This window comes from Oryctolagus cuniculus, chromosome 10, assembly GCF_051225735.1.
Source record: "Oryctolagus cuniculus isolate XC-2025 breed Fujian yellow rabbit chromosome 10, ASM5122573v1, whole genome shotgun sequence".
Taxonomy (NCBI): Eukaryota; Metazoa; Chordata; class Mammalia; order Lagomorpha; family Leporidae; genus Oryctolagus; species Oryctolagus cuniculus.
This window is the reverse complement of record NC_142876.1, coordinates 50,547,145-50,559,634: the sequence shown is the minus strand read 5'-3', so window position 1 is coordinate 50,559,634 and position 12,490 is coordinate 50,547,145. Positions and strand designations below refer to the sequence as shown.

The window sequence follows — 12,490 nt, the reverse complement described above, 5'->3', positions numbered from 1 at the left end:
TAGAAGCTTCTCAATTTGATATAACCCCTTTTGTCAATTTTGGCTCTTGTTGCCTGTGCTTCTAGGATCTTTTCCAAGAAATCTTGGCCTATACCAATGTCTTGGCAGAGTTTTCCTCTAGTAAATTGATGGAATAAGGTTGTAGGTTTAAATTCTTGGTTCATTTACAGTTGATTTTAGTATAAGGTACTAAAATACTCATAAGGTATAAGATAGGGGTCTTGTTTCATACTTTTTTTTTTTTTTTTTGACAGGCAGAGTGGATAGTGAGAGAGAGAAACAGAGAGAAAGGTCTTCCTTTTGCTGCTGGTTCACCCTCCAATGGCCGCCGCGCACTGCGCTGATCCAATGGCAGGAGCCAGGTACTTATCCTGGTCTGGGGTGCAGGGCCCAAGGACTTGGGCCATCCTCCACTGCACTCCCTGACCACAGCAGAGAGCTGGCCTGGAAGAGGGGCAACCGGGACAGAACCCGGCGCCCCGACCGGGACTAGAACCCGGTGTGCTGGCACCGCAAGGCGGAGGATTAGCCTAGTGAGCCGTGGCGCCGGCCGACGTTTCATACTTCTGAATGCAGGGATCCAGTTTTCCCAGCATCATTTTCTGAAGAGACTATCTTTTCTTCAGGGATTGATGAGTGCATGGGACTTTCTTTAAGATGGACCATATAGGCCATAAAGCTTATTTCAACAAATAAAAATATTTAAATTATACCATATGTCTTTTATGACCACAATGGGATAAAGCTGGAAAACTCCAGAAAATATGCAGATGCATAGTGACTGAACAACATGCTCTTGAATGAACAATTTGTCATAGACAAAGTCAAATGGGAAATCAAAAATTCCTGGAAATGAATGATGACAACATAACATATCAAAACTTATGGAGTACAGCAAAAAGTAGTGCTAAGAGGGAAGTTTATGGTAATCAGTGCCAACAGCAAGACATTGGAAAGACATCGAATAAACAATCTAACAATGCATCACAAGGACCTAGAACAGCAAGAACAAACCAAACACAAAATTAATAAGAGGAGAGAAATTATAAACATTAAAGAAGAAATAAAAAAATTGAAGATAAAAATGATACAGAAGTCAGTGAAATGAAGAACTTTTTTTTTTTTCAAAAAAATAAACAAAATTGATGCACCATTGGCCCAACTAACCAAAAATAAGGGAGAAGACCCAAATTAATAAAATCAGATATGAAAAAAGAGATGTTACAATGGGTACCACAGAAATAAGGAATCACCAGGAATTACTACAAACACGTGTATATCAATGAATTGGAAAATGTAGAAGAAATAGATAGATTTCTGGACAAGGTGAGGCCAGCATTACCTTAATTCCTAAACCAAAAAACATACAACAAAGAAAGACACCTATAGATAAATATCCCTTTTGAACATAGATGCAAAAATCCTCAACAAAATACTAACCAACGGAATCCAACAACACATCAGAAAGATCATTCACTCAGACCAAGTGGGATATTTATTCCTGGTATGTTGGGATGTTTCAACACATATGCAAATCAATAAATGTGATACATCAGATTAACAAACTAAAGAACAAAAACCATATGGTTATCTTAATAGATGCAGAGAAAGCATTTGATAGAATACAAATCCTTTTATGATGAAAACCTGAAGCAAATTGGGTGTAGGAGGAACATTCCCTAAAGCAATCAAGGTAGTAGAGCCTGTTCCTGTCAGCGACTGCTTCCTCTGTCTGGCTGCACCGTTCACTGTCTTTGCTGCAGATCCTTGAGAATGTACCAAAGGTGGTGACCATTCAGCGGCTCACACAGAGGCCATGACAATCATGAGGTGGGGATAAATGTTGGAGATGCTCGCGAGGAGGTCAGGGGCCAGCTGGGACAGGTGACTCTCGGAGAACTCACAGGGCAGGAAGATCTGCAGCACATGGGTGGGCTGATTGGAGCCAGGGCTGTTGAGGTCTATCCTGATGGGGCTTTTCCTATATCCACTCATCATTGGAAACACCTCCTAGAGCAACTATGTGGCTTTGCTTTGCTCATAGGACTTATTCTTAGGTCTGTGGGAAAGAACTACAAGACAGCTCATTAGAAAAGAGGGGCCGGCACTGTGGCATAGTTGGTAAAGCAGCTGCCTGCAGTGCCGGCATCCCATATGGGCACTGGTTTGAGACCAGGCTGCTCCACTATCAAGGCAATATATGACAAACCCACTCCCAGCTTCTTAATGAATGGGAAAAAGTTGGAAGCATTTCTACTAAGATCCACAACTGGACATAGATACCCACTTTCACCATTGCTATTCAGTATAGTCCTGGAAGTTTTAGCCAGACCCATTAAGTAAGAAAAATAAATCAAAGTGTTACAAATTAGAAAGGAGGAAGTCAAATTATCCCTGTTTGCAGATGACATGATCCTATTATATAGGGAAACCAAAAGACTCCATTAAGAGACTACTAGAACTCATAAGAGTTTGGTAAGGTAGCAGGACATAAAATTATCACAATCAATCAACTTTTTTTTTTTTTGACAGATAAAGTTAAACAGTGAGAGAGACAGAGAGAAAGGTCTTCCTTCTGTTGGTTCACCCCCCAAATGGCTGCTATGGCTGGAGCTACGCTGATCCGAAGCCAGGAGCTAGGTGCGTCCTCCTGGTCTCCCATGCAGGTGCAGGGCCCAAGGACCTGAGCCATCCTCCACTGCCTTTCCGGGCCACAGTAGAGAACTGGACTGGAAGAGGAGCAACCGGGACTAGAACCCGGTGCCCATATTGGATGCCGGCACCACAAGGCAGAGGATTAACCAAGTGAGCCACAGTGCTGGCCCATCAATCAACTTTTAATACACATACAATGCCATGGCTGAGAAAGAACTTGTAAGATCAGTACCATTCATAGTAACTACAAAACATTTAAATATCTTGGAATAAATTTAACCAAGAATGTCAAAAATTTCTACAATGAACATTCCAAAACATTAAAGAAAGAACTAAAAAAAGACACAAAAAAATGGAAAAATCTTTCATGTTCATGGATTGGAAGAACTAATATCATCAAAATGTCCATACTACTGAAAGCAATTTACAGACTCAGTGTGATCCCAATCAAAATACCAATGACATTCTTCTCAGATCTAAAAAAAAAAATGATGCTAACATTCATATGGAAACATAAGAGACCCTGAATAGCTATAACTATCTTAAACAACAAAAACAAAGCTAGAGGCATCACAATAAGAGATTTCAAAACATATTACAGGGGCCGGCACTGTGGCATAGCGGGTAATGCCCACCACCTGTGTGTGTGTACCAGCACCTCCCCCACGATGGGTACCAGTTTGAGTCTCAGCTGCTCCACTTCTGATACAGCTCTCTGCTATGACCTGAGAAGGCAGTAGAGGATGAACCAAGTCCTTGGACCCCTGTATCCATGTGGGAGATCTGGAGGAAGCTCCTGGCTTCAGATGGGTGTAGCTCCGGACACTGTGGCCATCTGGCGAGTGAACCAGCGGATGGAAGACTTCTCGCTCTGTCTCTCTGCCTCTGCCTCTCTGTAACTCTGCCTTTCAAACAAATAAATAAATCTTAAAAAAACATATTATAGACCAGTTATAATCAAAACAGCCTGGTACTCGCACAAAAACAGACATGTAGACCAATGGAACAGAATAGACACCCCAGTTTGAAGGTTATGTAAAGAACTTACCCAACAGCTGCCAAAATAAAAGGATCTAAGAGATAGAAGGAAAACTCGACAGGAAAGACAATGAAGGAAAAGGTTATTTCAAAGAGGTGTGGCAAGGTGCCACAGGAAATTTGGGTCTGAGGACTGAAAACTATGAATTTGGTAGCTAGGTAGATAACAGTAACCTTGGCAAAGACAATTGTAGTGAAGTGGTGACAGTGAAGCCAGACTGTGTTGACAGGAGATGAAAATCAAGACAGTGGAGTATGAGAAACATACTTGCCCGACTTGGCTATGATGGACAGGAGAAAAGTGATGGTGACCAGAGAAAGATAGGGTGGCCACTGTGGTGCAGCAGGTTAAGCTAAAGCCTTGCTTGGGGTGCCTGAACCTCATTTCAGAGAGCTGCTGTGGGTCTCTGCTGCTCTGCTTCTGATCTAGCTACTTGCTAATGTGCCTGAGATAACGATGAATAATGGCCCCAATACTTGGTTCCTGACAACCCATGTGGGAGACCCAGATGGAGTCCCTCCTCTAGCCATGAATATTAAAGCTATTTGGGAAGGGAACCAGTGGATTGAAGATCTCTGTGTATGTCTTTGCTATTCTAGCTTTCAAATAAATAAATCTTTTTTAAAAAAGAAGTTAGGGGTGGCATTGTGGTGTAGAGATAAAGCCTCTGCCTGCAATACCAGCAGCCCATATGAGCACCTGTTTGGGTTTGGCTGCTCCACTTTCAATCCAGCTTCCAGTTAATGCCAGGAAAAGCAGCAGAAAATGGCAAAATGCTTGGACCCCTGAAATCCATGTGGGGGACCTGGAAGATGCTCCTGGATTCTGGCTTCAGCCTGGCCCAGCATGGCCATTATGGCCATCTGTTGGTAAACCGGTAGATAGAAGATGGCTTGCTCACTTGCTCGCTCTCTCTCTCTTTCTCTTTCTCTCTTTCTCCCTCCCACCTCCCTCTCCCCTTCTCTCTGTGTATCTCTGATTTTTAAATAAAATAAGTAAACCTTTAAAAAAATGATTTCAGGAAGTTTGTTGTTGTTTGGTTCTTGTTTGTTTTCTAATGAAGAGTCTAGTGCAAGTTCACAATCCTGAGGGAGAAGTCATGGAGAGAGGGTTGCCCAAGAGGTTTGAACCACAGTGGCTGCTCATTGATCTCTAACGGGAACCAAGGGGATAGGCCTCAAGTACACTGTGACAGATGAGGGCTCATCAGACACACCTCATCATTTGAGGCATGAGGGGTGAGATGATGCAGGCAGGTGCTGCTCCTACTGGTGATGAACATGTTAGCCAGTAGGTATTGGATCTATGTGTGCCAGACCCCGTGCAAAGCTATGCACCTATGTTACCACTTTTGACTCACAACAACCCATGAAGGAGGAAGTCGGAACAGAAAGGCTAAGTGACTTACCAATGACCACATCGCTGGCAAGTGGCAGAACTGGCACATGGAACCACAGCTGTTTGCTTTCAAAGGCTTCCATCTTATTTATCCACAGCCTTTTGTTGCAAGGAGCAGACTGATGGGACATTGAGAGCATCTTGTCTGAAAGCCTCACTGGCCTCTCTTAAACTCACTGGTTGTGGTACAGGGAAGTGACACCCTCGAGGAAAGGATGGGAATCTGGAGTACATTCTGTGGGGACAGAGAAGGGAGTTGCTCAATGTCTCTGAGTCATGGATCATATTGCATACAAGGGTCCAAGTGCAATACGCTTGTAGTTTACTTAGATGTCAATGTCATATTTAGCTTGGTTTAAGGGTTTCTTTGGCTCAGGACAATGCACTGAGACAACCCAGATGGGTGTTCTTGGCAGAGCTCTCTGTGCCTTCCTCCTGTCCATGGAGACATGCTGGTTGTCATGGCTCATTTGAGGAGTCTGTTCAGGCCAAAAGCTCTAAATACTCCCTGCTGTGAAATTCTGTCACATGTGCCTTCCTGCTATGGGAGGCTCAGAGCTACTCTAACAAGTCCTTCAGGAGGCAGGATGCACCCTCAAATTAACAATACTCTCTTCCAGCCTATATTTCCAATTTCTTTATTCTTCTGGATTTCTGCTCTAGTGATGTTAGTGACATTCTAGGTTTCCCAGGACATGAGGTCCACCTCTTCCAAGGACACACAGAAATAGTGGTGAATAGCAGTGATCACAGGAATAACAGCTACCTGAAGTATTAATATTCTGCTACCAAAACATCAACCATAAGGAAGTGGAGTTAGAGAATTCGGGATGAAGAGTAGCTTAGCATAAGAATGAGAAAGAATATGAATGTTAAAAAGATGATCCTAACAGTTAATCTTACAAAGAACGTTAACTCTAGTGACTTGATGCTCATGCATTCTAATCTTCTGAAGATGAAAGACAACAGAAGGATGTAGAAAGGTCATGGAGAGCATCAGTGTAGGCAGCAACAGCACCTTCATCCCCAAAATGGTTTTTCCAGTCAGCACTTCTGTATCTCTGGATTAACAGCTGGGTGGTGTCACTTCAACATCAACCCTTGAAAATACAGCTAGAAATGCTTCTCACTTTTCTCCAGGCAGAATATTCTCATATTCTCCTTTATTTTTATTTTGTCTTACTTGAACTGCATTACACAATTCATATTCTGCATCAGTATAAGAAAAGTAGATGAGAAAACAAGCCCAGGAAAATAATCTATGGCTAAGTGTGTGTGTGTGAATAGAGAGAGAATGGGAAAAAGATAAATTTTGAGATTGATAAATACTTTTAAAAGCATTTTTTTATCTTTGATTTTGATTCAATTTAAACCTTCCCTCCAAAGAATATCACAATAAAAAAAGCGAGTGTTTTAGCTTGACAAAATGCAAAATTCTGTTTGTACTAGCAGAGAAAGTGGTGAAAATCTTCTCTTGAGAAAAGCCGATGGACAAATAAAGATTTCTCATGCCAGACTAAAGAAAATAATCCAGGAAGGGAGCCAAAAAAAAAAAAAAAAAAAAAAAAAGATTCCAAGGAGAGAAATGGAAAGTAATGCCAAGAGGCAAACACTTAAAAAAGATTTAGGGATCTGACTAATTAAAACTTTAAAAGCTTTGTTTGTCAAAAAAAATATCATAAACAACCCCGATTTTCTAAGACAGAGGACATATTGAAGCAACCTAACTGTATTTGCTGCGTAGGTGGGAATTTGACTAGGCAGGGTGGGCTTTATCTGGTAAGGTTAAGCACCCAGTTAAAGGTGACCCAGCTATTAACTACTGGAACCACAAAATGAGCTGCATGTCACCGGCCAGTAATACATGTTCCTACCCAAAGTTTCTTTTTTATATATATATTCCATGCCTTAATGTTTGCACCAGAATTGGAAAGTGTGTAAAATAGAGGAGGTTTTTCATAGCCTTGTTTGGTCCATTCATAAGAAGGCTGTTAATGATTTTCTACTGAAAAGACTACTAATATATTTTTATGTTAGTTTTATTTAAAAATGTTACCTTTTTTTTATGTGATTTTTCTCATCATTTTAAGCTACATCCTTTTACTGTTGGTTTTGTGATACTTCTTAAAAATAGGTGTTGAATTTTGTTGACTGGATTTTCACCATGTGTCTTGTGGTGGTTTCTTTTTATTGGGGAGGGGGTGGTGAGGGTGGTAGTTGCTGAAGTAAATCTTCATATCATCGAAAGTCGTGTTGTTAATCATTTGTTGCATTCCTAGTTGCTATAAATATTATATAGTATAGCAAATAATGCCATTGTAATAGTTTGTACTTTGCCTAGAAATTACCTGAAAAAAATGCTAAAATACGGGTTCTATGGCAGCACTACTGGAAATTCTGGCTCAGAACGTATGCAGAGGCTGGAAACTGGGATTTTTAGACTAGTCCATTCTGTCACCATGATTCTAACAAATGCAAAACAATACAACTTTGAGAAAATAGTTCAAATAAACCATCAAATTATAATATGCATTTTTTGTTAAAGTTGCAGTAATATAAAAGTGAAGTTATTCTAATTTAAGCATTCTCATTTGTTTTTATTTTAATGAGGCATACATATCTTTGTTCTCTGGTTTTGCTAGCTTCATTAAGTAAATGGCTATATTTTAAAAAATTATTTGTTAAATGTTCATAAAACATTAGACTTTTCTCATATTCTTTAAAATTTTGAAAGAACTATTAGGTAAAATCATTTAATCCTGAGGTCTTGACTGTTTGTTTGAAGTGATTCTTAGAGTGCTTAGTTTTCAATTTTTCCCATGGTTATTGATCTCACAAAAATTGCAAATTGAGTACAGTGATGAAAGAGTAGCCATTAGGCCTGCACATAGCATACCCAAGGGTGTGCTAGTGAAATATAGTACTTGACAATTCATATGAAACTGGATGGTGAGGGATCTAGAATAGGTATAGAGTAAATATCTTGCAAATCATTTGTGTGTACAATATGTCTTTTTTATCTTTACAATAGCCTCCATCATCATTTTATAAATGAGTAAGCCAAGAAGCAGAATCTAGAAGCAGGACATTGATTAGAAATACAGAACCGAGTGTCAATAAGAAAGGACATCTGTAGGGAGCAAATAAGCTATGAGAGTGGATTGTCCACAGTGCTTGGAGTCAGATGGGATATGAAGGAGCTTTGCAGGGCCTCATTATTGATTTCATCTGGTTAACCTCACAACCTGGGTTTGCCATCTTGGAGCATTTTTGATTTTAGTAAATATTTATCCAGTTATTTTTACACCTAAGTAGAAGCTCATAGAGGTGTTGTGAGGCTTACAGCTTATGAAATTTTAGAGGTTATTTTTAAGTAAAATAATTTTAAAAATATTTATTTATTTGAAATTTAGAGTTACAGAGAGAGATGGACAGAGAGAATGCAATCTTCAATCTGTTGGTTCACTCCCCAAATGGTCACAACTGCTGGGGTTGGGCCAGGCCAAAGTCACATCCATCACAGATGGTGGTTTAACCAGCTGTGCCACAACATTGGCCCTCAAGTAAAATAATTTTAATAGTGTAATTTTTGTAAATTTCACACAAACAGAAGAACACATTAACACATTACAAAGACTCCTCCTTGTAACCCAGGCAAATGAGGAGCCATTTAGCTAAATAATCTTTAGCTTCATAGTCACACTTCTTTAACACTGGGAAAGTACTTAAATTCTAACAGGAAGTTTCAAGATGTAGTAACTAATGTATTGATAGAGAGAGAACTTCATAAACTCATCATAACACTGTGGACCTCAACTTCTACCAGTGAAGAAGTCATGAATGCTCACATAGGGATCAGTTGTTCCCATAAATTCCAGGGTCATTGGTGAAGACTGTATATTGTATCAGGGTTATAGCTGTCATGATCACTGGGTGTTTCCATTTTCTTCCTTGTTATATCTATAGGCTTATACTTCTATATGTATATATATGTTTCCTATTAATGTATGGGTGAAGTCATATAAAATTGGGTATGAAAATGTTGTGATTTGCTGTGGAATTCTCAGGGAATTTTCTGATAATTTTCCAAATGCCTCCATGTATGTAAGATAAAACATTATTCATCTACTCTACTGCCATTGACTGAGCTTTATATTTTCAAAATTTATATGCTGAAGTCCTAACTCTCAATATGATTATATTTGGAGATAGAGCCTTGACAAGTAGAATTAGATGATGTTATAGTATTGGGGCCTCAGGATTAGATGAGTGACCCTATTAGAAGAAACATAAGAAACCTTTCACTTATGCTCATTCTGTCTTTCGACTATGGAAGAACGCAAGAATCTGACCACCTGCAAGCCAGGAAAGACACCCTCACCAGGAACCTTGTGGGACCATGATCCTGAATTTTCTGGCTTTCAGAACTCTGAGAAAAATCAATTTCTGTTGTTTAAGTCATACAATCTGTGATAATTATTTATGATAAGTTGGGCAGACTTCCACCACATAGGAACTGTTTGTAATGGAATGTGCAAATATATTTGAGAGGCATCATGTGAGACATAAATGTTACAATAGAAAGCCTAGTTTTAGAAATTTCAGTCACTTATCAACTGTACTGAGTCAATTCTAATTTGGATTTTATTTGTAATGATGTAACAGGTTTCAGGTTAACTTCCTATATGTAGGCTCTCTTATATTTTATTATACAACATAGTTCATTTTCCTTAAAAATTACACTTAACTTTTATTCATTTATTATTCAGTCACTCAGCTTTTTAATTCATTCATTCCTTCCTTTTGGATAATCAGTTACAATCAAGTCATTGTGAAGGATTGGCAATCTTGTGCATATTCACAATCTAAGTGGATGATGTACTAGGTATTTTGTGGTCCAGAGAGGAAATACTTTCCTTTTGGTTGGAGGGAAGAATTTGAATTTGAGCTGGATTTTGGCATCAGTATAGGATTTTAACAGATGGAAATGAAGAAAAGGGCAATTCAGAGATGAGATAATTAAATTCAAGGGAATGTGGAAGAAAATTGTGCTTTCGTTAAGGACAACTACGTTTAACTTGATTTCATTAGTTTAACACATATGTATGGAAGATAAAACTGATAAGCTTTTAAAACATAAACTCTCTAAAAAGTCTAAACAATAAAACTTAGAGAGAAAATTTAAGCCATATTGTGAATGATATTTTTCATCATAGACCAAGATTCCTAGGTTTGTTTCTACAAAAATAATTTTCTCAATATTATGCCAAATAGCAGCAATAATAAGTGAAATAGGCAATAGAGTCTGAGGTTTGTTTTAAACTGGTACTGGAAGCTCATAGTTCATCAGGTAGTTGAGTCACTAGGACTGAAAGAGACATCAAGGCTGTGATCACTCTCACGAGGTAAAATGAGAATAGATAAAATCGTCTCAGTAAAAAGACTCAAAAATTGATACCAAAGCTATATAAGGGTTGGGGAGAGGGAAGAAAGGAGGAAGAACTATTAAGAGAACAATAATTAAACAAAGTCAGGATACTAAAGGAAGAGAGTGTCAAAAAGAGGGATTTTAGTCCTGATTTGCATTATATTTTACCTTTCTTGCATTTATTTTTATTTACTTTCAAATTAAACTATATTTCTATATTTTGAAAGCAGGAGCTATTACTTTTACTCTGACAATGTTCTCTACCACATCTACTATCCTGCTAAGGGCGTTATTACACATTTAATAATACTTATTCTTTGATTGATTTTTACGACTTTAAAATGATGGAAACATAAACATAGCTAACACTTATTAAATAATAATGAGCAGTTCAGGTATCTTATGTGCCATATTGATTTATTTTCACAACTATCAAAGGATGCAATGTGGATATGCCAGATCACAGTAGAATAACAACTGAAGAGTATATCCTTCACCCTGACAAATCTTGAAATTCACCACAATTTTAAAATTCTGAGAAGTTAAAGCATTTTCTATTATTTATTTAGAAATTATTTTTCAGCCACATACTTGGTGAAAAGCACCATGTTAGGTATTTTGTGGGAGAAGAGTGTGATAGGACTTGCCTGTTTCCCATATTGTTGGACTTTTTCCTTTAGAGAGGAAAAAATTCATATTTCACTCCCAACATCTCTACTAGATAGATCATTAGCAAAGTCATAATTGAAAATTAGAAACTTTAGATTTAAGATTGTTATTTAAAATCAGTCTTTTTTTCTTTAAGAAAATTGCAAGTGTTTATATAGAAGAATTGGATCCTTGCATAATCTTGCTATTTGTGGGAATGTAATATAGAGCAGCCAGCTGTGGAAAACAGTAGGGATTTTCTCAAATAGTTAAAAATAGAATTAATATATGATCTAGCAATTCTAATTATGGGTATATATCCACAATAACAGAAAGTAGAGACTCAAAGTAATGTCTATTCTTCCAAGTCTATAGCCACATTATTCAAAATAGCCAAAAAAAAAAAATCCCAAGTGTCTATGGATGAATGAACAAAAGATGGTATATACATGCTGATAAAACTTGAATATAGCTTGAGCGTTCCCCAAAATTGAAATTTAACCCCCATTGTGAGTTATTAAGAGGGTGAAAACTTACTCTGAGTATGGTGTTTGGAGGTAGAGTCTTTGGGAAGTGATTAGGATTAGATAAGGTCATTAGAGTGGAGTTCCCATGAGTGAATTTTGATGGTTTTATAAACAGAGGGAGAGAGACACATACATAGACACCTGTACCCTTTGTCTTTTGCCATGCACTGTCTTGGGACTCTGCCAGCAAGGTCATCACCAGATGAGCCCCCTACACCTTGCACTTCCATTATTGTGAGGTAAAATAAACTTCATTTCTCTATAATGTAGCTTACCGCTGGTATTTTATTATAGCAAGGAAAAACTGACTAATAAATACAAAAGGAAATCAGAAGAAAATTCTGACATGTGGAACAGCATGGCTGACTTGACACCATGATGCTAAGTGAAAGAAACAAAGCCACCAAAGTAACAAATACTGCATTATTTTAGTTAAATGGGGATATCTAGAATAGTTAAATTCATAGAGACAGAAAGTAGATTGGTTATTTCTAGGTCCTGCAAGAGCTGAAATTGAGGAGTTGTTGTTTAATGGAAAACAGTTCCAGAGATTGGCTGCACTATAACATGGATGAACTTAATACTACTGAATTGTACACTTAAAAATTCTTGGTAAATTCTATTTTCTGGATGTTTTATCAAAGTTTTAACAGGAATTAAAAACCTCTCAATTCATTTATTCTTATATGAAGTACAAACCTGTTTTCTGATCACTTTTCCATGCACCATGTGAACAATGTAGCTTCCCAGTATACAGAAAACTCCCTTTATGTTCCATGTTGTTGTGGTGTGGTG

The 12,490-nt window shown here is 38.1% G+C and overlaps 1 non-coding gene across 1 annotated transcript; it reads left to right on the top strand.

Annotated features, from left to right (window-relative positions):
• The first annotated feature begins 1,953 nt into the window (after positions 1–1,953).
• Positions 1,954–2,085, top strand: LOC127492559 (small nucleolar RNA SNORA18). The gene has a single exon (XR_007922069.3). It is a non-coding gene; the product is annotated as a small nucleolar RNA SNORA18 (small nucleolar RNA).
• Positions 2,086–12,490: the final 10,405 nt, after the last annotated feature.